The 21,520-nt window shown below is 43.3% G+C and overlaps 1 long non-coding RNA gene across 4 annotated transcripts in view; it reads right to left on the reverse strand.

Annotated features, from left to right (window-relative positions):
* The window catches only part of LOC121074938, a 143,295-nt gene that overhangs the window by 100,994 nt on the left and 20,781 nt on the right, over nt 1–21,520 (reverse strand). The window lies entirely within an intron of this gene.

Consider the following 21,520-nt stretch of genomic DNA (forward strand, 5'->3'; position numbering starts at 1 on the left):
CCCTTAAGTGAGAAGAAGGTCAGATTTATTGCAAGAGCTGCAGTGAGGTGTGAGTACCTCTTCCTCTCCTATTGTGTCTCAGTATTGTCCTTCAGGGATGACTCTGAAAGGACTCACCACCCTATTGCCAGTTTCTGATCCTGAACAATGTGTTTTAAGTGACTTGATGGTCCCTGATGATGAGGCCAATAATGGTTCACAGATTGCTAGACTGAGCCTGACGTGAATTTTTGTACTAACGACATTTTCTGCATCTCATGCAAAGGTTATCTGCCTGAAAATATCTCCGTTGTGTGTTTTAGTGTATAAGAACACAGGAAACTGCACTGAAAAATAATGTAACTGTCACAAAAATAAACGTTTGTTTCATTTAAATCTTTTCACTTTTTTAGCCTTTAGAACTCACTTTTTAAATCCTCTCTCCCCAATCCTGAAGGCTACAAAACAAACAAAAGCTGAAAATCTCCTCTAGTCAAGTGTGAAATTAAAGAAAAATACCTCTTACAATGGCTGGCAATACCATATTCTCACACACCATCAATAACTATCCAGCAAAAAATGCAAGTCCCCTGCCAAAATTCTTCCTTGCTCAAGTTTATTCCTGGAAATTCCTTAGGCAAATCAAAATCAGCTTGGGTTACCCTACGTGTCTGTGCTGATCTGCTCTGTGGATGTGTCCTTGTTGCAAACCTCATTTAGAGGATGTAGCTATGACGTCCCACTCCCCGACTGCTTGAGCGGAGGGACCTCCTCAGCATCTCCTCCACAGCCCAGATCCCTCCAGCCTCATTACTCACCCAATGTGCTATAAATGTGTTTCTGTGGGACACACTGCTGACCTTCTAACTGCTTTGCATCATTTCAAAATTAGCCAGAAAGCCAGGCCTTGTGGAAAGTTGTTTGAACCATATTCGTATTATGGTTCAAAGACACCAACCAAATGATAATTCTCTTGAAATAAGACTTAAAACGGGTACAATAAACAAAAAAATCTGATTATTTCAGTTTCAAATTGAGCAACTGAGGCACAACGGGATTAAGTGTCATCATTACACTGAAAATCTGCAACAGAGAAGGCTTGCACCTGGCATTGCATTGCAGTCATTACTTTTCTTAGCCTTTTGGCTGATTATCTGCTCTCGGAGTGGTCCATACTCCACTTCTGAATTGACACCCATCACCTGCCTTTATTTTCTTTCCCTCTTCTTATAACCTAGGCATCTGATTGATTACCCATTCTTTATTTCATGAATGTTTCCAAACTTTCTATTCGCCTATAACTGTGTTCTTGTGTTTCTGGATCATTAAGCATGTAAATTAAATTCAATTGCAAATTGAATATATAATTGTGCATATGTAGGGTCTTGAAGAATAGAGAGGACTTTAATGAGAGAAGATATTCCCACATCTGTAATTCTGACCTACTCAGTCATTCAGAAAGGAATTGCTCAACAGATTTGAAATTGCATTACTTCAAATCATATTGGCAGCTTTTATAGTCAATTATTTTTTTCTCGTTTAAATTTTTCTAAAGCAGAAGGGCAACCCTTTCATCCCCTGCTTCTGGTTGGGAATGTGTCTACTGCTAGGGTGGGATCCCTGGGACTTAAATTTAGCTACTTAAATAAAGGCATCCAAACTAAACATACAATATACCTTGCTTTTCAGTAGAAATTAAAAAAATAAAATAAATAAATAAAAAAGCTTGTTTGGATCACAGAGCCTAGGCAAAGACTGGGCTTTGTCAGTCCTGGTGCTGGACCCCTGCAGCTGGAGTACCTCGGCATGGTGGCTTCAGAGATGCCAGTTTTCCTGGGAATCACTACAAAAATTGGGACAAGTCAGAGAATCCACTTAACTTTTTGCTCTCTCATGTAGGATATCCTTTTTTGATAAAATTGAAATGTATGACCATTCATGGGGAAAAAAAAGTCACAAAACTGCAAGAAGTCAATTTCTGTATTTTCTTTTCCTCAAAATAAATACAAAGGGAAAAAATCCATTTACAAGGATTTTTCTCCTAGAATGAATTGTCTCTAATTCAGTCATGATGCAACAGCGTCGAGCTTTGCCAAGGATGTATCCTTATGGGATCGGGTTTGCATACATAGCTCATTTCTGACACCATACTTCACATATGATTCCCAAAATATCAGCAAGACTCTCTGAGTACTGAAGTACTATTAAGTGGGAAAATGAGATCATAGTCAGCTTGTTTGGGATTAGTGGTCAAAAAGGACACTTTTGGCAAGGAAAGAAGTTTTATCCTTCCAGCCTGCTGGATGCAATGTATGACTTGCCTTGGATAGATTTTGTATTGCTGCTAGGCCATTTTAAATACCTACGAGTGGGTTGACAAAGCAACAGTTGCTTAAAAGGACAAAACTAATCCAGTGTTAATGCTATAATCACCTTTGCAAGCCTTCTAATAAACAAATAAATCCACTGTGTCTTGGCCAAATTCCAGCCACATTATTCATTCACCAGCTGAATAAATTATTTTTGATAGTTAGTTTATGGCATAGCTTTTGCCACTTTGCTTTCTCAAGGACTATTTGTGACCTGATACTGATTATTTCAGGTAAATTGATTATACAATTCTATTAATTGCACTTACTAAAATATTTTATTTCTTGGTATGCAGTTGATGGCTGACTTGCAAGCATGTAACCATGGGACTTTGGCATCCATGAGGCTCTGATATGCTGCTTTATAGCACCTTGGCAAAACTGCCCACACTATGGTTTCTGTGTCTTGGGGAAAGAGGATGACAATCACTTTCAGGGAAGTTTTAATTTCAGCTTAGTAGTACATGTAACTCTAAAATTTACTTTACTGAAAATTTTATCAGTAAAACTTTATTGCTAGTGAAGCAGAACAAGAATTATTGAAGTCGTCGCATTTTAAAATTAAAGAATTGTAATAGACATTTTTATTTTGCAACATTTGTCCAGTAATTATGCTGTGCTTGCCTAAAATTACAGCCTGCAAGACAGTGAGTGAAGTTATTCTTGACACCTTATCTAAACTTCTTGTAATTCCTCAGTACTGTAGACATCTGCTCATTTCACTGCTGCATAGTGCTACTTCATTAGCCTCCCAAAGATTTATGGGCATGTGGTCTGCAAAGTGCTTTGGGGGTGCTGATATTTGGGAAAGGTACCAGCAGCAGCCACTTTCTGCTCCCTCCTTTTCCTCAGAAGATTTTGGAATGAGCATCATATTTGACTTTGTTCAGGTTACTCTTCAAGGCAAAATATGCAAATAGCCTAGAATTAATCTGCACAATGGCTATGCATGTCTTTTCTTTGAAAGATATCTGTTCACTCAGCTTGCAAACACTTCATCTCCAACTGTCAATTCTGAAACATTAAAATCAACAGCCTTAATTATTTATTGTTCTCTATACCTAGTAATAACCTCTTAATAGTGTTTTTTGTTGGTGGTGTTTTTGTGTTTGTTTTTTTTAATGGGATATTTTTGGAGGGAATCAGTACATTTTCATACCGTGGCATTGTCCCAGCCTAGAGAATTTATAAAAGGTTCTTAATTTAGTCCTAAACAACTGACTTTCTTTAAAACATTCCAGCTTCTGATATTAATTTGATCAATCTTCACATCCTGTCTTGATATACTGCTCCTTCTGGCTGTGGGATATTTACTGCAGCCCCCTGGAGAAATCTAGGGTCTGCCTGGTCCTGCTGCTACCTGGATTTCAGGAGGGGTGGGAATTTAGCCCAGGGTGCAGGGTGCAGTGCTGAGTATGCCAACAGTGGGATTTGATGAGTGTTGCCGTATTATTTGCTGCCTGTCCTCATCAGATTGTACCATGTACCATGTACCAGCCCCTACTCTAGGACTGACTCCTACTCTTCTCATCTCCTACCACAAACCTTTCCAAGTTGCTCTGCCTGGTTTTGGACTCTGGCATCTTGTTTTAAACTGGCCAGTATCACTGTCAGTACCTGTAGCATTCTCTGTTTCTCATTTTCTTCCTCTAATCCATCCTGGTAGAGTCTTTTTGATTCCACAATGAAAGAAAATACCAGGTGAAGTCACTTTCTAGGGGCTGCAGAATAGATGCTTTCTTGTCTTCTGCCTTTTTTTCTTTTCTTTCTTTCTTTTTTTTTTCTTTTTGTGGTGTTTTCTTTATTTAAAAATAAACAGGAGGATTTTGAAGTACTCACCAGAAGCTGCCAACTGACAGAAATAAAACATGCTCAAGGGAACTGATACCAGCATTTCTCCGCAGAGATTCACTGTTCCAATGAGAGTAGTAAGACATTTTAAAAGAAGCAGCTCTTCATGTCTCTGCTTATGTGAACACTACATCTTTTCTCATCGGGTAGGGAAAAGGTTACGGGAGCAGAGCCTCCACTTGCACTTTCCTACTTCTGCATTTTCCTGCTCGATTTCAAAGGATGCAAGCATTGAAACAGTAACTGAGGATGAGGAGTTATAACTAAAAAGTAGTACAAGTGTTGGCATCAGTTTTGACTATACCCATTTTCCAAGACCTTGGTAGCATGTGCAAGCTACAGGAAAACTGGAAAACTTTGCAGCTTGTTGCCTTGTCATCTTAATTCCTTTAACTGATATTGGAAAATTGATGCTAAATATTAAAAATAACTCAGCGATGAGCTTGCAAGCAGCAGTCCTGAAACCTCATGTTTGTGTACAGGTGAGCCAGAGCCCAGGCAGCCCGCACCGTAAACTTCCCAGCTCCTTCCCAGCCTCCTCCTGCGTCCAAGTCCTTTTCCAAGAGAAGCGACTTGCATGAGGCAAAGGAAAGTTTTGTTCCCTGACCATCCCATTTACCAAGGCAGCTTTACAACGCAATCTATTATGCATTGGGAACTGTACAAGAGCTAAGGACACTCCCCACTGGTTTTGAACACATCCATCAGCAAGCAATGAGCTTGAGCTGATCTTAGCCTAATGAGGTGGAGAAGAAATGCTCTATATTCCCTTCCTGCCCACTGCTGCTGGCCGGCTTCCCCAACCGCTGTGGTACACGGCATGGGCTGCAGTCATTGAGCCCTCAACCAGCAGTGAACAGGGCTCAGAACACAACACACTAAATGGAAATAGATACCATGGTTAGATTTGCTTTCATTACCTCTGCTAATTAACTAGCTGGTGAGGAAAGTCCATAGAGATTTCAATGGAAAAACAGAGGAGCTGTTAGGAAACCCTGTGAGCATTTTGAGCAAATATTTGTAAGGACAACTGCTAGAATGGTCTATGGCAGAGTAGCACCATCAAGGAAAACAGGAATTATAAGAAAATACAAGATGCAATTAGTGCATAGCGAGACCAATTAATGATGATAATGCAGAGGCCCCCATTTACTATTGGAAATCACTAAAAACTTCTGTTGTACAGCAAACATAAGAACCAGACAGAACTTAGTTCACATTTCTTGTCAAATAAAGTGGAAAAAAAATAATTATTCTAAAACCAAACCCAATTACAATTCCCATTTTTGTCAGATGTTGAGCAGAGGAAAGCAAAGGTTCAGCAAGGCAACCAGTCCTGGCCTGTGCTTTGCTGGTACCAACATCTCACAGCGTAAATCGAGATTTACCACAAGGTAGATGGAAATAAAGTAAGTGTAGGTTACTGGCCTAGCATCCAGCATTCTTTTTAGGACTGCAAAATAGCCAACAGCTGGCACATTGCTCTGCCTGGTGCCTACTAACAGCCTCATCTCTGTAGCTGGCTGCTGAATTCAGTTCCTGTTCCCTTCTTTCAGAGCACAGAAATCAGACTGTAGACAGGGGACTGCTATAAAGGCAGCAGATGAGAACTGCCTGTCCTGTCCCTTCAGGGCTCACTTTATTCCTCTCCAGATAAATATTGTCAACAGCAACCATGTTCAGTAGAAATGACAAGTGGTGGGTCAAGAGTAGACAAGATAAGTAAGGACCTCTCAAGAGACCACTAACCTATTTTTCTGTAGTAAGAAGCAGCTAGGATGAAATTCCTTGCATGAAAACCACGTATTTCTAATGAAAAAAAAAAAAGTATTAGAATATTCACTTAATAATAGATGCAAGGGCTAGATTGAGATCTCAGGAGACTGAGGCCTTGTCTGTACCCCAAACACCAATATGATCCAGTAAAACATAAAAAAAAAAGAACATTTCACTGCTTCTATCAGTCCTGTCGTGGACTGACCTCTGTTGAAGGGCAAAGCAGCCCTCATCACAGCGCTGCTGATCCTAAACCTGGGCAGGAGTGTCACGCTGCTGATTAATTAAAGCAGTGCCCCACTTGACAGCTGGCAGAATCTCCTCCCTGTCAGCACACCTATGGCCATGCTGCAGCTTGGCTGACATACGCTGATATCAGACAGAGCATGTGCGTTTTTTCGTGCCCTCCCCCCTGGCATCCTCATGTAAGCCATGCCAACCTCATCTGCTTCAATGCTATTCTCACAAGGATATCCTCCTTCACCCAAACGTGACGCCACAGCACAATCCCCTTTCCAGGATATTCCAAATCAGTTCTCCCCAGTCTGCCTGGAAGCTGCATCTCAGATAGCTCGTCTGGCTGATTTGTAAAGCAATGCAAAGCATCTACCTCAGAAGGACAAAATAAGGAAATCTGTATTCCGTCCTCCTCTCCCCACATCATTTCCATCAAGCTGTTTTTCATCAGGTATGTGACAAGCAGAGCAGGCATTTAAGCACCATGTTACAGACGCTTAGAAATAGGATAGCAAAGGTGCCGGGCACCCTCCTGGCCTTGCTGGCTAACAGACCTTCCTAAAAGTGAAGAGAGTAGGGCGATATGATTAACTTCAGATAATTAAGTGACATGTTCATCCTCTCTCCCTTTATTCTTGTAACCTTTAATATGAATAATAAATAAAAAACAAAGGAAGACTTTGTAGACATACTTTTCCCCTTAAGCTAATGGAAATATATCTTTACACCTGCTCAGTCAATTTTTAATCAAAAGCAAAAATACTCTCTTTGACTTTTTGTTCAGAATATCAAAGGCAATTTTCAAGGATATTAATATCAGTTAAGCAACCAGACTCTGCTGAAAATAAGCGTTCATTACATATTGAATTGCTTCTACATATATCTTCAAAATTCTCTCATAGACCTAGAGATATATTGTATGATGCAGTGAATTAGCTGGATATAAGCAGAGATGCAATTTTAGTTCAGTGCTTCACCAGGGTTCATTTATCCTGTTCAGAAATATGCTCGCCTGCTTCTGGTATTCCACCTAGTTTGGATATATTATTCACTGAAAATACACCCTGCAGATAACAGGAAACGCACACAAAGCCATTTCACTATAATTAATTCTTCTGTCAAAATGATATAAAAACAAAATAACTTCATAAATATCTGTAGAGAAAAATCTATGCTTTGTCACTAAGATCAAAATTAGCTCTCTTGAGTGAGTTGTTGAAGATTTGTGATAATATATATGAAAAATCAGAATCCAAAGATCAGAATATGAATGCCTATTCAAGAATGCAGATTGTTTATGCACCTACACACACTACGTCTTACATGTTAATCACTGACGGTACCACTGAGTGTAACGTACTGTTTCCATGGGCCAGCGAGTGCCTTAATCTACGTTCCACAGGACAGTGAGTGCCTATATTCCTTAACAAAGATGCTTCAGATGAAAAAACAGTAATTACGTCTCATGTATTGTGAGTTCACACCACATCATAGTCATGGTAGCACACCTGGATCTATCTTGTCCATAGCGCATGGACACTGGTGACATGGCCTACCTCAGAAGATGCTGTTCATGGAGATGAAAGAAGTCCTGGAAGACTCTTTCGTCTCTGCTTTCATTATTTATTTATTTATTGCTGTTATTATTGTTGTTGTTTATATTTAATTTTTGAAGATCCTGACTCCTAAATATGATCAGAAATCTCCTACCTGACTTGCCTTGTAGTAGCATCTGCACTATAACCCAATATAGTAACCCAACTGAGCAACTCATTTCCAGCAGCAACAAAACATTGCACGGTTTCCTTCTTTGGGGTCAATTGTTTGTTTGTTTGTTTTTTAATGGTAGGTAGTTAGAATTTCTTCACAATGAGGTCTTGCTCTCAGAAGCTTTTCTTCCATCATTGCTGTTTATCGATACTGAATTTCTTGTACAGACTTTAGGAGAGCATTTTTAGGAGAAACAATAGTTCTCTTGGCTCTACCAAGCACATAAACCAGAACTTTGTAGAGTTTTGTTTTAGAGGTTTTCTAGTAAGTCTCCAATTTAGAATTACAAAGGTGCAATTCTACACCAGCTTTTCTAAACTTCCATTTCAATCACAGTGCATGCAAAGCTTTGAAATTCTTTAGATCTGTAAACTCCTAAAAATATTCAAACAGAAATGTGGCCCCCTGTGGTTGCAAATGTAAGCCTACAGATGGGAAGCTTTTGTTTTTTGAAGTTATTTTCCACAGGCTTGTAAAACTTAATCCTTAGATCAATGGGGTTCCATGGACCACAGCTTGAAAGCCTCCAAAGTAATTCACATAGAGATTACTCTCTCCTGGCATGCAGGAACAGGTGGTATTCTGCAGAAGTAGGCTCAGTAAATTACATTCTCACTGTAAAACAGTACAGATGATACACGGGATCAGAAAAAAAAAAATCAGGACTGCAACTCCACTGAAAATGCAACAGAGATCAAACTTGTGCTGTTTAACAGACTTGAATATCTCAGCCAAACAGTTATTTCCACAGGAAACTGTAGGGGCAGGATTTCTTTGGCATCATCAGGACATCTTTTATGGAATCTTCAGAAAGGAAAAGGTTATTTTCATGAAAGAATATCCACAGAGAAAAATTTTTACAAAAAAAAAAAAAAAGAATTTTTTGCAGTGGAAATTTAGGACTGCCTAGAACTGGCTTGAAAGGGAACTAAATAGGAAATTGCAGAAGGAAAATGTCCCTCCTCCACCAAAAGTTTCAAATTTTAACTAACCAGAAGGTGCTGATTTTGACCACCTCTGTGGTTGGTTGAAACTGAGATTGCCATCAAACTGCCAAGAGCAATGCTCTTTAGAATTCCAAAATTTCTGAGGTTGTGAAATATAGGGGAAACAAACAAACAAATAAAGCTTGTGACTGCTCATCAGCGATGAGCTATATGATCCTGCTAGGAGAAAGACAGTGAACCAGTGATGTCCAAAAGGTACAAAAAGCACACCTGAGAATAGTGGGAATTCCCGTTTTTCAGAACTCGGCAGCACCGATGGCAATGTTACCATCTCAGTTCCTCACAACTCCGGGGCTTCCCCATTCATCGCTCAAGGGTGTTGCATCTCTGAAGGAAAATCCCAACATGTCTGGGATACAAATGACACATCTAAAAGCTCTGAAAGCTTTCTCTGGTTTCCTCCATCCCTGCTCGCTATTTGGAAAGAATCATTTTCTCCCTTTCAGAATTAACCTGTGTTAATCTGTCGGTCATCTCCCAGCCTGTCCTATCCTGCATCTCCTTTCCAACCTTTCCTTTAATCAATATTCCCTCCAGACACACAAAGTGCAGTTCTTCTTATAAATAAATTGGTTGCTCTCACCCAGAAGATTTGACGTTCAGACAAACTAAGTGGCCCTTTTCATCTAAATAATGTAAGGGATCTGCATTCCTTATCAAAGACTAATATAGCAGACACTGCCAACAAGACACCTTCATTGTTCTTCAGTGTGTATTCAAAGTACATTCCCTCTTTGGCAGAAATGCTCTGCTGAGAGCCATGGAGACTAGAAGATCACTCCACAGAGTAGTTTCATTACACACAATAACAACACAAGACTTGAAGGTAGGAAGGAACTGTTGCCATCATCTACCCCAAACTGCAGATCATGAATGAGGGAAATTCACCCAGAATACCCATGACCAGCCAGTGTCTCATAGATGAACTCATGAACATCTCAGTGTAAAGCTTCCAAGACTCCCCGCATCTTCAGATAAGTTTTAAATTATCCTCACTGATGAGCTTACTTTTTTCATTTCACCAGAAATCTGTCTGCAGCTTCCTGTCACTAAATATTACATCTGGTCAGTTAGTGCTGGCTTTGTGCTCAGAAATCTCTTCCCCATTTCAACTCCGAGCAAGCCACCTCTGACCTCTCTTTCTAAAAAGTTTAAGCTTGAGGCTCGTTTTTCTCTCTTGTATTTCTGTACATGCTGTCTTTGGAATAGTGTTTCTAAATGCTGGATATCAGAGTGAGAACACACTCCATCTACACAGACATTCCCCACAGAGCCCCTCTGATGTCTTTCCCTCTTCTCCTGCAAATGTCACCTCCAGGGCACGGTCCTGTGATCCTCTGTCCCCTTCTCTGGTTGTGGACGGACTTCAGCTCTGTACGTCTGCTGTGGCAGGGGAAGCTCCAACTGCTTCTGAAGCTAAATTTTAAGGCTGGTTCCTTGAGAATAAGAAATAGAGTCAAACCTTGTGACCCAGACAGCAGACTTCAAATCCAAACTTTGCAGACTGAATTGATTTCCGTGGCCTCATCTTTAGGGTAAGGTTTCCAGAGAGGAGAACAGCTGATCAGAGCTGTTTTCTGTGCATAGTGCTACTAGGGAAGAAAAATGAAACCACTTCTTTCAGATGCTGGCACCCACAGTAATACCTCTCACTTACAAAATAAAATAAAAAAAATACAAAGCACTAGGAAATTCTTCCTGTCTCCTCATCTATCCCTTTGTCTGGGTGCACCACACCTGCTGCTACAGTATTGAAAAAGATAACCACAAAATTTTATCCACTCTTTAACAAAAACTGATGCCTGATGTAAGCGGTGAGGAAGGCAGTCGGTGCCAATAACTTCAGGAGAAACTTCAGGAGGCAGTAATGGAAGGAGCTGCACAGAAAGAAAGCTTCTTTCTGCCCACTACTGAGACAGAAGCTCCCCCAGGCAAAGTCTTGCAGACAGAGACAGGAGAACAAATCACCACACTTGATGCAACTTGCATCCTTCTCTCTGTTAGGGATGGGGGCCAGGGAGTAGCTGAGGATCCCGACACATGGAGACGTGGCTTCTTATCAAATTAACTGTGCCTAATTGAGTGGGAGACCTTCCTCCATGACCGGGCAATGCAAGGACTGTACAACTAATTTCAATCCATTACTGCTAGTGAAAGAGAACTGTTGCCGTCTAAAGTAATAAGGGAATTTTTCACTGTGTCATTTATGCAGGAGAAAGGATTGTAAAATAGCTCCATGACGGATAGCTGCACTGCCGGAGTTTCCTTAGTTTGTCATTGCACACAAAAGGATCTCAGCCACCATAAAATTAAATTTCTCCACATTGCAATTGTTCAGCAAGGAGACAAACCAAATTTTCTGCTAATTGAATGCGCCGAGCTACTTAGACATTCATAGCGAGCTGGTGCATCCAGCGCTGCTGCGCTCGGGCTCTGCGGGAGCCTCCCAGCCAGCGAAGTCAAAGCCCAAAGCTGCAGCTGCTGCTGGCAGAGCCCAGTGGCACGGCCACCGAGCCACCCGCAGAGCCTCTGGCATGGGTAGGAGCCAAGGTGCAACCTCGGTGGTGGTAGGGGGTTGTCTGGAGGTGGTGTCTCTCTTACTGCCTTGCAGAAATGGGACTGGGTGGCCCAGGGTGAGCCCTGCTTCTTCCAGTCCACCAGCAGCTTCAGATCACTTTTTCCTAGCTTGTTAACCTCCTGCAGTTCAGACTGTAATTCTTCAGTAACCTCTAGGAGACTTGGAGGTTTCTAAACACAATTCCTCCTTACTTGGCACGTAAAAAGCCCTGATTTGAGGTGAGGCACCCCTTGTGAATGCCCGTGCTCCAGTTTTCTTGCTGCAGCAGGGACATTTCAGGTTGATGTGAGCATCCTGCAGAGCACCTGGGATCCTCTCCTGCCAGAGTCATGAAGCAAACACACTCTGAAAATCAGAGTCTCTCTCTACACTCTTGATTAGCTTTTCCAATGTTTGTCAGCCTCTGATATTAACCATAGACAGCCTTGCTTTGAAATCATATCCCTCTCCCCAGGTCCTGTTACCTAGGTTTGTCTGAGTTTCCTAGATCAGCATTCTAACAAGCTGCTGTAACACTTGGTGTCTTCAGTGAAATACCACTACTCCAGCCCCTTTTCATTCCTGGCTACACTATCTTGCTCATCAGCGAATTACCCATGCAGCTGTGTCTGTCAAAAGCACATAATTTGGCACAGTTAATCTGTTCCATTGCAGAAGAACCGGGAGATAATAAACAGAATAAGGGAGACATAGGAAATAGAGCCTGCTTATAAACACACAGAGGCATTTGCATATAGCTGGCTGACGGGGGACCGGGGTCACACAATTGAGTTCTGCCAACCTATTTCATATCCACCGTTGTCAAATTTGCCTTGTCAGTGTGAGTTTCAAGACATTTTAATATTCCTCTTGCAGCTCCAGCTCCTGGAATTATCCTGTTTAAAAATTTCCAGTTTTCATTTTCTTAAAGTACTTTTCTCATCTCCATGGTTGCACAGAGCAGCTTGAAGTAAGTATACATTCAACTCAAAATAACATATGTTTAAAAAAAAAAATCAACTTATAATTTCAATCCACTTTTGATCTCTGAGTAATAGACTTGATATTTTTCAAAACTTGCATTTGGCCAGATTGGATTTTATGTATGTCTGTGAATGTGTATGTACATGCTCACGTGCCCATCTTTCAGACAGTCTATCCAAAAGAACATAGCAGAAAATGAAGTAAAAACTAGCAGTGATTTCAAGGATGCATTTGGGAAGGCACCCATTCCAGTTCTATACATCGCTTTATTAAGAACAGAATCATTTCACAAATGCCAGAAAGTCCCAGCACCCAGAAAAATGGGGTGCTAAGACAGCATGTGCTGTCAGAAACAAGCAGAGCAATCCCACCTTGATTTAGTACATAAGGAATCATAAAGCAAGGGTAAAAGTCTGTTAGAGGCCAAAGCATGAGGTTTCTGTCCTCTAAAATTATTTTGGACAATACATATGAGCTAGGTATCTACAGGTATTAAGGTGTCTAAAGTCTTCCTGAGGTCAAATTCCCAGAAAAAAAAAATATTGTTGTGGACCTGCCCCTATATTCTGGACACTGAGAGCAGAAGAGCTGATATAAAGCAGTTCCACTTTCCATCTTCTGTTCTGGAAACCGTATCACTCCTCGTCAATGGGTCCCCAGAAGATGAGTTGGGTTCATCAGAATAGAAATGTGGGTTATGCATTAATGAGGGAACTGAATTTATGCACAATATCTCAGGGAAGTGCATTCAGACATTTTGCAGCCCACCGCATCAAGGTCAGTTTTAATCTCAATATGCAACGCTGAGCTCTGCTGGGATCTGCGTGGGCTGCCGACAGAGTTCTGCTCACACTGCTCATGCATTAATCCATTGATTAGTTTAGGCGCTCATGTTTTATTTCCACTGCATACCTTTGCTATTATCTTTTATTCCTCCTGCATTTCAGGAGTATTATGGGGATCTTTTATTAACACATATACACGAGAATGAGATTTAATCTCTCTAATTTATTACCTATTGTATTTCTAGTAAACCCTTCTTTGCAATATCCAAGCAGCACCCTGATGGTAAATCTCCACTGCTGAAAGACATTACAGAACTGCAAAGTATTCTTTATTAAATGTTTTATTTTATTACCCAAACTCCGCAAATGTCCTTAATATATTGTTCAACCGGTTATCTTTGGCAGTGAAATGACTGATTCTTGCAAAGCTTTTGTCTTCCTGTTTAACAAGTGAAATGAGTATTCACAACGAGGTACAGAATGTCCCGTGGTTTCCAATAACAGAGACCCCCTACATTTTCCCTGTGTGCTACAGAGAGGGCCACTAAGCCACATTTGGTAGCCTAGGAATTGAGCAGGTCCGAAGGGGATCATGAAGACTGGCTGGGTCTTGCAAAAGGGGCTCAAGCTTTGACCACAGAATCTGCGTTGGAGGGAGTTGCACCTTCCAAATGTAAGAGGCAAATGAAGCAAGGACTTGTGAACAAACTCACAGCAGGGAAAGTTGAGACACTGAACCTTGGGGGGCCTTTTGGCTTCAAGAAACCAAAAGTGGCTTTGCTCACTGCAAGCCTGGCCCAGCATGAAGCTTTACCAGGCTGTAAAGCAGTGCCCAGGAGGGCCTCCAGCTGCAGAAACACAGCTTCACCGTGGCCTGACCTGCCTCCAGGTGTTATACTGTGCATGCCCACTGCTGTTTGTGGTGTGTAATTCCTCAAGCCCAGTTTTCACAGAACCATCTCAGAAGCCTGTTGAAAACTGGAGCCAGAGTCAAGCTGCAAATCTATTTAGTGATGAGCTGTTCCTCAGAGGGCACGCTGAGGGAAATAATCCATTGAGACAGACCACACCAGTGTAAGAGTATCAGCTGAGCCCAGCACATTTCCTACCCCATCTGATGATTCTGACCATCCCTTTGCCACAGTGAGGTATTTTGCTGACATGTCTCTAAAGCAAACTGAAAAAATACTGGCATTTTTCTGTGCTGCCCTTAGAGTCTTTGGAGCGGAGTTATCTTTTTAAACTGCCTAGACAGTTTTCTTATTTTTCATTAAGCACCATTTAGCAATCCTAAAGAACACCAAGGGGTAACCATCTCACAAAGAAACCAAGCCTTCAGTATCAACATCTCTAGTCCTTGTAAGCTTTGGGGACAGGAAATGTTTGGTGCATTTGGCCAGTGTTTACCACATGATATGTGCACTGCCAGACTAAGTCTGTAACATCTTCCACCTTCAGATTCCTAGATGAACTGTTTATATTAGCCAACACCATGATTTCTCCTAGATCTTCTACCACTCTTCTAATAATCCACATATTTCATTCTTCAGTGGTAAAAAAAGACCAGATGTCTCTTTTGAGGCTTACAGGGAGCCAGACATTTACAAGGAGCAAACCCTCAGACATTAACCCGGAGTCCTGAGTCTCATTCTGTGGTAAAGCTCCGAGACCACAGTGGGCAAACCTGAGACTTCTCCACGGTCAGCTTCACCACGAAGCTGGCAGCTGTTCAAAGATGACACATTTTTAGCAAGTTTTTTTTGCCAGTGTGCTGTCTTTGAGGTTTCAGAGAGGAAGCTCAGGCAACACGCTGAACGCAGGGCTCATCCGCTGCCTCCAGGGGATCTGTGCTGTCCCTGCTTCTCTGTGTGCCCCTGCTAGGCGTGAGCAAGAGCGAGCTGCCCAGCATTGTTCCCAGGGAATTCAGCGACAAGCCTGACTTCCAAGTGATGCAACCACTTCTAAAATGTCAGAACACCCCCAGGAAATTAGCTTTGGGATGACGAACAGATGCTGAGGCTGAACCCATGCAAGGCTGAAGCGGCTGGGGCTCAGGAGCAGATTGTACTCTGCAGAAACAGCCCTGACAGTTTCTCCTAGGCAGTGGGGTCCAGTGGGACTCCCTACTGAGGGGATGAGTGGGAAGCCTGGATTTCTGGCTGTGCTTTTCCTCCCCTACCTTCCTAGGGAGCAGTGTCCTCTCATCTTAGATGAGAACCTAAGAAAATGTTCATTCCCAGAGAAGGGAGGGACTGAGGCACGCTAAAGAGGAGTTTGCTTTCCCCCTTTATAAGCTCTGGTCTCACACTCCCATTCTAAGCCCTGGCACCCCCAGTACTCCCACTGCAGCCACCAGCAAGCAGGGAAGAGAGATACCTGTCATGGGAAGCACAAAGTCAAATGACAGCTCCACCACTGCCGTGTGTCCTGACATAAGGCACGAATGGGTGATAACAACTGAACACCCCTTTTCCCATTGGGGCTGTATCTGCTGGTTGTCCTCGCAGGGCAGGTAGCTGCAGGTGTCTCCTCCAGGCTGGAGCTGCAGCCCAGCACACACAATATACCTGATATGGGGGCACCAGCCGGTGAGGAGCAGAGCTGGGTGCTGCCCCATGGGTTGGGCAGCCCTGAGCAGGGCAGGGCTGGGAGTAGGGCCCGTCCCCCGCCTCTGCTTCGAAGTACAGGTCCTCAATTTCCAAAAAACCCAGAGGTTAAGCCCTGGCTGTGTCAACGCCTTCACTTCTCCCCCTACATCTCCCCCTGTGCACTCACAGCAGCTCTGCTCCCCCAGGACTGCGCCCCCCAGTGCAACTTATGGGAGCTGGGGAGAAAGCGTTATCCAGCCAGGGGGCCAAGGCAGGGACTGATCCCCCCCCAAGGAGACCAGCTCCTCTGTGTGGCTTTGTAATGCCATCCCCTGTGTGAAAACCCTCTCCCTGAAAATCATCACTTCTAACCCAAACACAGTGCCTGTCTGTTCTCGTTTCTCCTTCCCTCCCACCCCCAGAAAAGCTCTGCTTTAAATGGAGCTTTGAAACGAGAGAAAAGGGCTGGGCACGGCAAAGGCTGCGATTGTTCCTGCCATTCTGTGAAATGCACGGAGGAAGGCAGCTGCTTAAATTTCTCAGACAGACAGACAATGATAGGTAACAGATGGATGGACAGGATCCCTCTGGGACCAGACAATGAATTTCATTTTCTTACAGCACTGCCGACTGCAGAACGGGGATGATACTGCAGTACGTGTGCCAAGCTCCCCTTGCTGTAACGGAGCCTGCACAGCCCCGACTCTTGTACACAGCACAGATCTTTATATACTAAGCAGGAGAGAAAAAGGACTGACTTACAGCTTTTGCTTCAAAATCCATTCACTGTAAAAAATCTAACAGGAAGAGGAAGGCTGCCCCACTTTTTGCAGCGCCAGGAGAAGCTCCGAGCTGAACAGCCCCTCCAGATGCTTCACGGGTTTGCACAGCAATTGCTGTCCTCACCACCAAAGCCAGGTGCTTGTTGAGAGAAAGTTAGCGAGCACCGAGCAGCGCACACAGCCGCAGTTTAGGGCGCACAGCACAGGAGGAATCACCCAAAAGGGGACACCCCTGTCCCCAGCATCCCGTCCTGGCAAAGGGGACGAGGTTCCCACGGCGGATCCTGGTCCTCCTAGCTGGGGACAGCTGATGAGCAGCACAGGGCCGCCCCCCTGCCAGCAGTCCCCTGGTCACAGCAGCCGTCCCCTTCCTCCCCGCAGTCACAACCAGCCACCTGCAGTCAAGGTGAGATGTGAAAGGCACAGGGAAGGGGGAGGGAGGAGGTTTGCTGGAGTCATCCCAGGGGCTGCAAGGCCCTTTTTAAATGATGCGGCCGGTTTGAAAATGGGTTTAGAGGTTTCGAATGGTAAATTTCAGTCTGAGCACGCTGCTCTCGCTCTCTCTGAAATAATGTGTGTACATACACCATAAATATCTCCAGGCTGCAGCCAACCCCATCCATCCCCATCCTGGAGCTCCCTATTAGCTCCAATATCCTGGCACGCAGCCTAAGACCTTTCAAGGGATGCATTTGGGGATGATCAGTTGTTCTACCGTAAGAAAAATAATTCCCTGAGCTGGGGGAGACGACTCGGCAATGAAGACAAACATAATCCACATCTACCTGCATTTCAGCTTCGGGTTATTTCCCAAATGAAATACTTGCAGAGCACAGAGGCAGTGGGTACTCCCGACCAGTACAAAGGTGCTTGGTGTGGAGAGCATATCAACCCCATCGTGGCCAGCTAGACTGTCCTGTCGATGTTCTGCCTTCTCATGCAAAAGCCCTTAAAGCACTGGAGTTGTTTGCCCCCACATTTTGTGCTGCTAGGATTAAAATCAGCTGTGCCTCACCTCAAGCCTGAGACCCAAATCAAGCTCCCCATGGGGCCCTGCAATGCCACTGACTACCCCGAGGACTGCAGGTATCCTAAATTTCAGCACTTAGGAACAGGTAAACATCTTCTCTATGGCTCTCAGAATATTCCCTGTCATTTAAAAGAAAAATAAATGAAAAGGGAGAGTGCTGTCCTCAAAGTAAACTGTTAACTCCCTCAGCTCTGAGAAGTATTTTAATATTAAGGCAACTGATTCCAGCAAATCTAGAAATGCAAAGGAAGTGCATAATGCTGAAGGTGAGCTGTGGGAGGGCACAGAGAGAGAGAATTAACACAGAGCCCCACCTGAACTCTTCTGTGACCTCTTCCAAGTGGGACACTTCTGATTCATCCCTTTCCTTCCTGAGAGAGGCTCAGCCCTTATTTCAAACCCCTTATTTCTACACACACTGCAGTACTTGAAATCTTCATCCCAGCTTTCTACCCTGGCAATGGTAGCTTTCACTTGTGATTCTCACCGGTGAAGTTAACAAGATGCTCTCTACAAGGAGTGAGCAAGGGGAGCCCGTCTGAGCACGGAGATGTCCTTACAACACCATCATCCCACTGTACGAGGCACCCAGGCATTCGTACCGCCACACAGAAATCGCTGCACAGCCCGGGGCTGAACCCTGAGCTCTTGGCCAGCCCTGTTTGCAGGTTTGTGCTAAGTGTACTCAACTCCCTTCAGGACCTCCATTTGGGGAACTCCTGGGGAGGCAGACGTATAAACTCCATAGGCAGAAAATGAGGCTGAGCAGTAAATTAGAAGGCACCAGAAAGGGCTGCCCTCCCAGGTCACCTGGAACCACAAAGGAGGGACTGCAGCTATCGCCATGGCTATTCTTCAGACTGTATTTTATAGTGACCTCAAGGGAAGTCTGCCTGCTACTGAGTGTAAGTGCTGGAAGTGAACGTATGGATAAGGTAGAAATAGATGTACTGTCTCTGATTAACCTCCCTAAAGAGACCCTGAGGTTCAGTGGAGAAAAATAAATAAATAAATAAATAAATAAATAAAAGCATTCTTTAAGTGGCAGTGGCCCTAAGGCTGGGAGCACCTACATCCTTCCCGTAGTTCTCATTCTCATCAGAATGCCAGAGAAAATTTGTAGAAACCTGCAACTAAAATCCTCTGCAATGGACTCATAACCAGCCCATTTCACGGATTGAATTACGATGGTGCCTACCATTTTCATGCACAGCAACTATTTTCACAAAAGGAACAGAAAGCATTAACTGAAGTTGCAAATACTGGCTGACTTCTGGAGGGTTTTTTAATTTTCTTGCTCAGTACAAAGAACATCTTTAAACTTGCAAGTTGAAGTCATTTGTCTTTATGATGCCAGCTGCTGACCACAGGGAAAAGGTCAGTGCTATTACCAGTGACAGCATCCCAGCAGATCTTCCTCTCTTAGCATTTTTCCTCCTTCATTCCTTCCTTCAACAGAAGGTCAAGCGTCATCTCTCCTCCAGGGAGGAGAGACTACTAACATTTCCTCTTTGCATTAGGAGCAGTTAATGGAAATGGCAGTATATCACCCTTCATATTCTCATACAGACAGAGAGCAAGGACCATCTATCTGCTTGTCTGGACTTCCACAAGGAGACATAAGGGAAAGACGTTTTCTTCTTCACATAAACATTAACTTTGAATCCGCAGCATTATTAAAAGTCATGGTCCAAGCAGCTTTCATTCAAGCTTACAGGAGATGTTGTTGGAGCCCTTTGTGTGGCAGAGGGGAGGGCAGGACAGAGAGAAGCTGCAGTGACTCCAGATGTCCATAGCGGTCCCCAGGGACCTGCCAGTGCAGTCTCCGTGCTGGGTGTCCCAAGGTGGGCAGGGGGAGATGTATCCCAGCATTGTCTCCTCTCCTTGTCTCAGCTCTATTTGTTGCTAGCAACGTCATATCACCATTTCGTTGCCCTAGACAAAACCACTGCAGTAGATCCTCTCACAGACCCTAAGAAGTCGAAGAACCCATAGTCCCAATGTAAAGGGCAAGTATGTGCAGCAAAATCCCAGTGGAGGGGTTGACTGAGATCACAGGGCAGGGCCATGCCACAGCTGGACACAGTCCTACTGACCCGAGGCTGCCCTGCTATCCCTAGGGGACACTGCCACCTCCCAGGCTTGCAAAGTTTTCTGGAACCTGACCCATATGTAGGGAAACAGGCTGGGGGTGGGCCTGGACAGCCCCAGCCTGTGCAAGGCGATGCAGAATAGCATTGTCCTGCAGGTTTACATAGGGAATATAGGGAAATATGGGCAAGAAAAATGGTACAATGACTAAAATGTGTTGTATCCCAGTCCCTGTTTCCCTTTTTCAAACACATTCTGAAATCAATGGATGATACAGAAGACATACTCAGCCATACAGTGAAATGAAGGGGAGGTACAAAAGTATGAAAGTCTCACAAACAGCAGTGGTGGTGGTAGTGTGGTACAGGTGCCAGCTGGGGAGCTGTGCTAATGAATTTCCTTACCTCATACACTAACGTAAGGCAATCACATACTGACAGTACAACATATTTGTAACCCTGTGTCACCGTTCGTTGCGTTTTTAAGAAAAGCTGATGGTTCTTCTCATATTTTATCACTTCATTTTTGTTACTATCGGACATTTGCAAGGTATGTGGCATGAAACAAGATCCACACAGACTTAGATGAAGGCATAATTAAATAGGTTATGTTTAAACAGTGTCTAAGTAGGTGACAGGTTATGTTTAACATGTTTAAATAGGCTGTTTACTTTTCTGAAGTTTAGTACTTAATCAAACAGTCTGCTTAGCAGGTATAGAATGACTGTTCCCAAGGCAATAGGAGTCGAGACAGAAGGTAGCAAGATTGCCTTTTGCACTGCTTGTGCAATGACAAAAACAGCACGCTAGGTTTTGATACATACAACGGCCACTCAGTCACACCAGGGACCTCATCTGTCCTAACATGCTTCGTTTATTTCTTTTCTATATGGCAAGCAATTTGGAAAGTCAGCTTCTAGCCAAGTATAACAGCAAGTCACCCACACTGTCCCGTAGCTGTGCCCCTGGTGCAATGCAGTCTTTTGAAGCATTACCTGTACGCTCAGCTTCATCACTGCTGAATTACGTTGACGGATGCAGAGCAGAAAGTGTAAGCAATGTTTCTGCCTTTCTGATTTATTTTATTTTTTTCTGATGGAGAAATTGTTTTGCAAGGCAGTTGCAAACAGTCTTAATTTGGAAGGTGATAAGGCGACTAGGAGCTGTAAATCTCTTATCATACATTATTCCCACAAATTTCAGCTCACCAGGAATTACAGTCCTACATTAATACAACCTAACCCTTGTTTTATCAGAAGTGTTTGCAGACTTATCAGTGACCTTTGTGTTTATCTACCAGCACACTGAGAAATGTGGGATTTCAGAAAGCAACATGAGTTTGAGCAACACCAGCAGGTGAATTGTGAGTCTAGATTTAAAGAGATGGCTCATCTGTACGGTGAAAGTTATGAGGAATCACTGGCCAATGACAACAAAAAGAAATACATATTTTTCCTCTCCTTTCTGGACCCTTCTCAGAACTCCATGAGACAGAAAACTCACATGAAGAGGAGACGAGGGTGGGGGAAGACTAATATAGAGCTGCCTTTCAGGAATATTGGAATTGGACATTGCTACATACTCAGGTCTCTTGAGAAGATGTTTATGAGACAGTCACTTCTACTTGTCTAAGATTAGGTGATGCTGTGAAGTTATAGTTCCTCATTCTGTTCTTTTCTATTTTTTTAATCAATGTTATTTTATCTAACTTCAGG

Source organism: Cygnus olor, chromosome 9 (genome assembly GCF_009769625.2).
Source record: "Cygnus olor isolate bCygOlo1 chromosome 9, bCygOlo1.pri.v2, whole genome shotgun sequence".
Taxonomy (NCBI): domain Eukaryota; kingdom Metazoa; phylum Chordata; class Aves; order Anseriformes; family Anatidae; genus Cygnus; species Cygnus olor.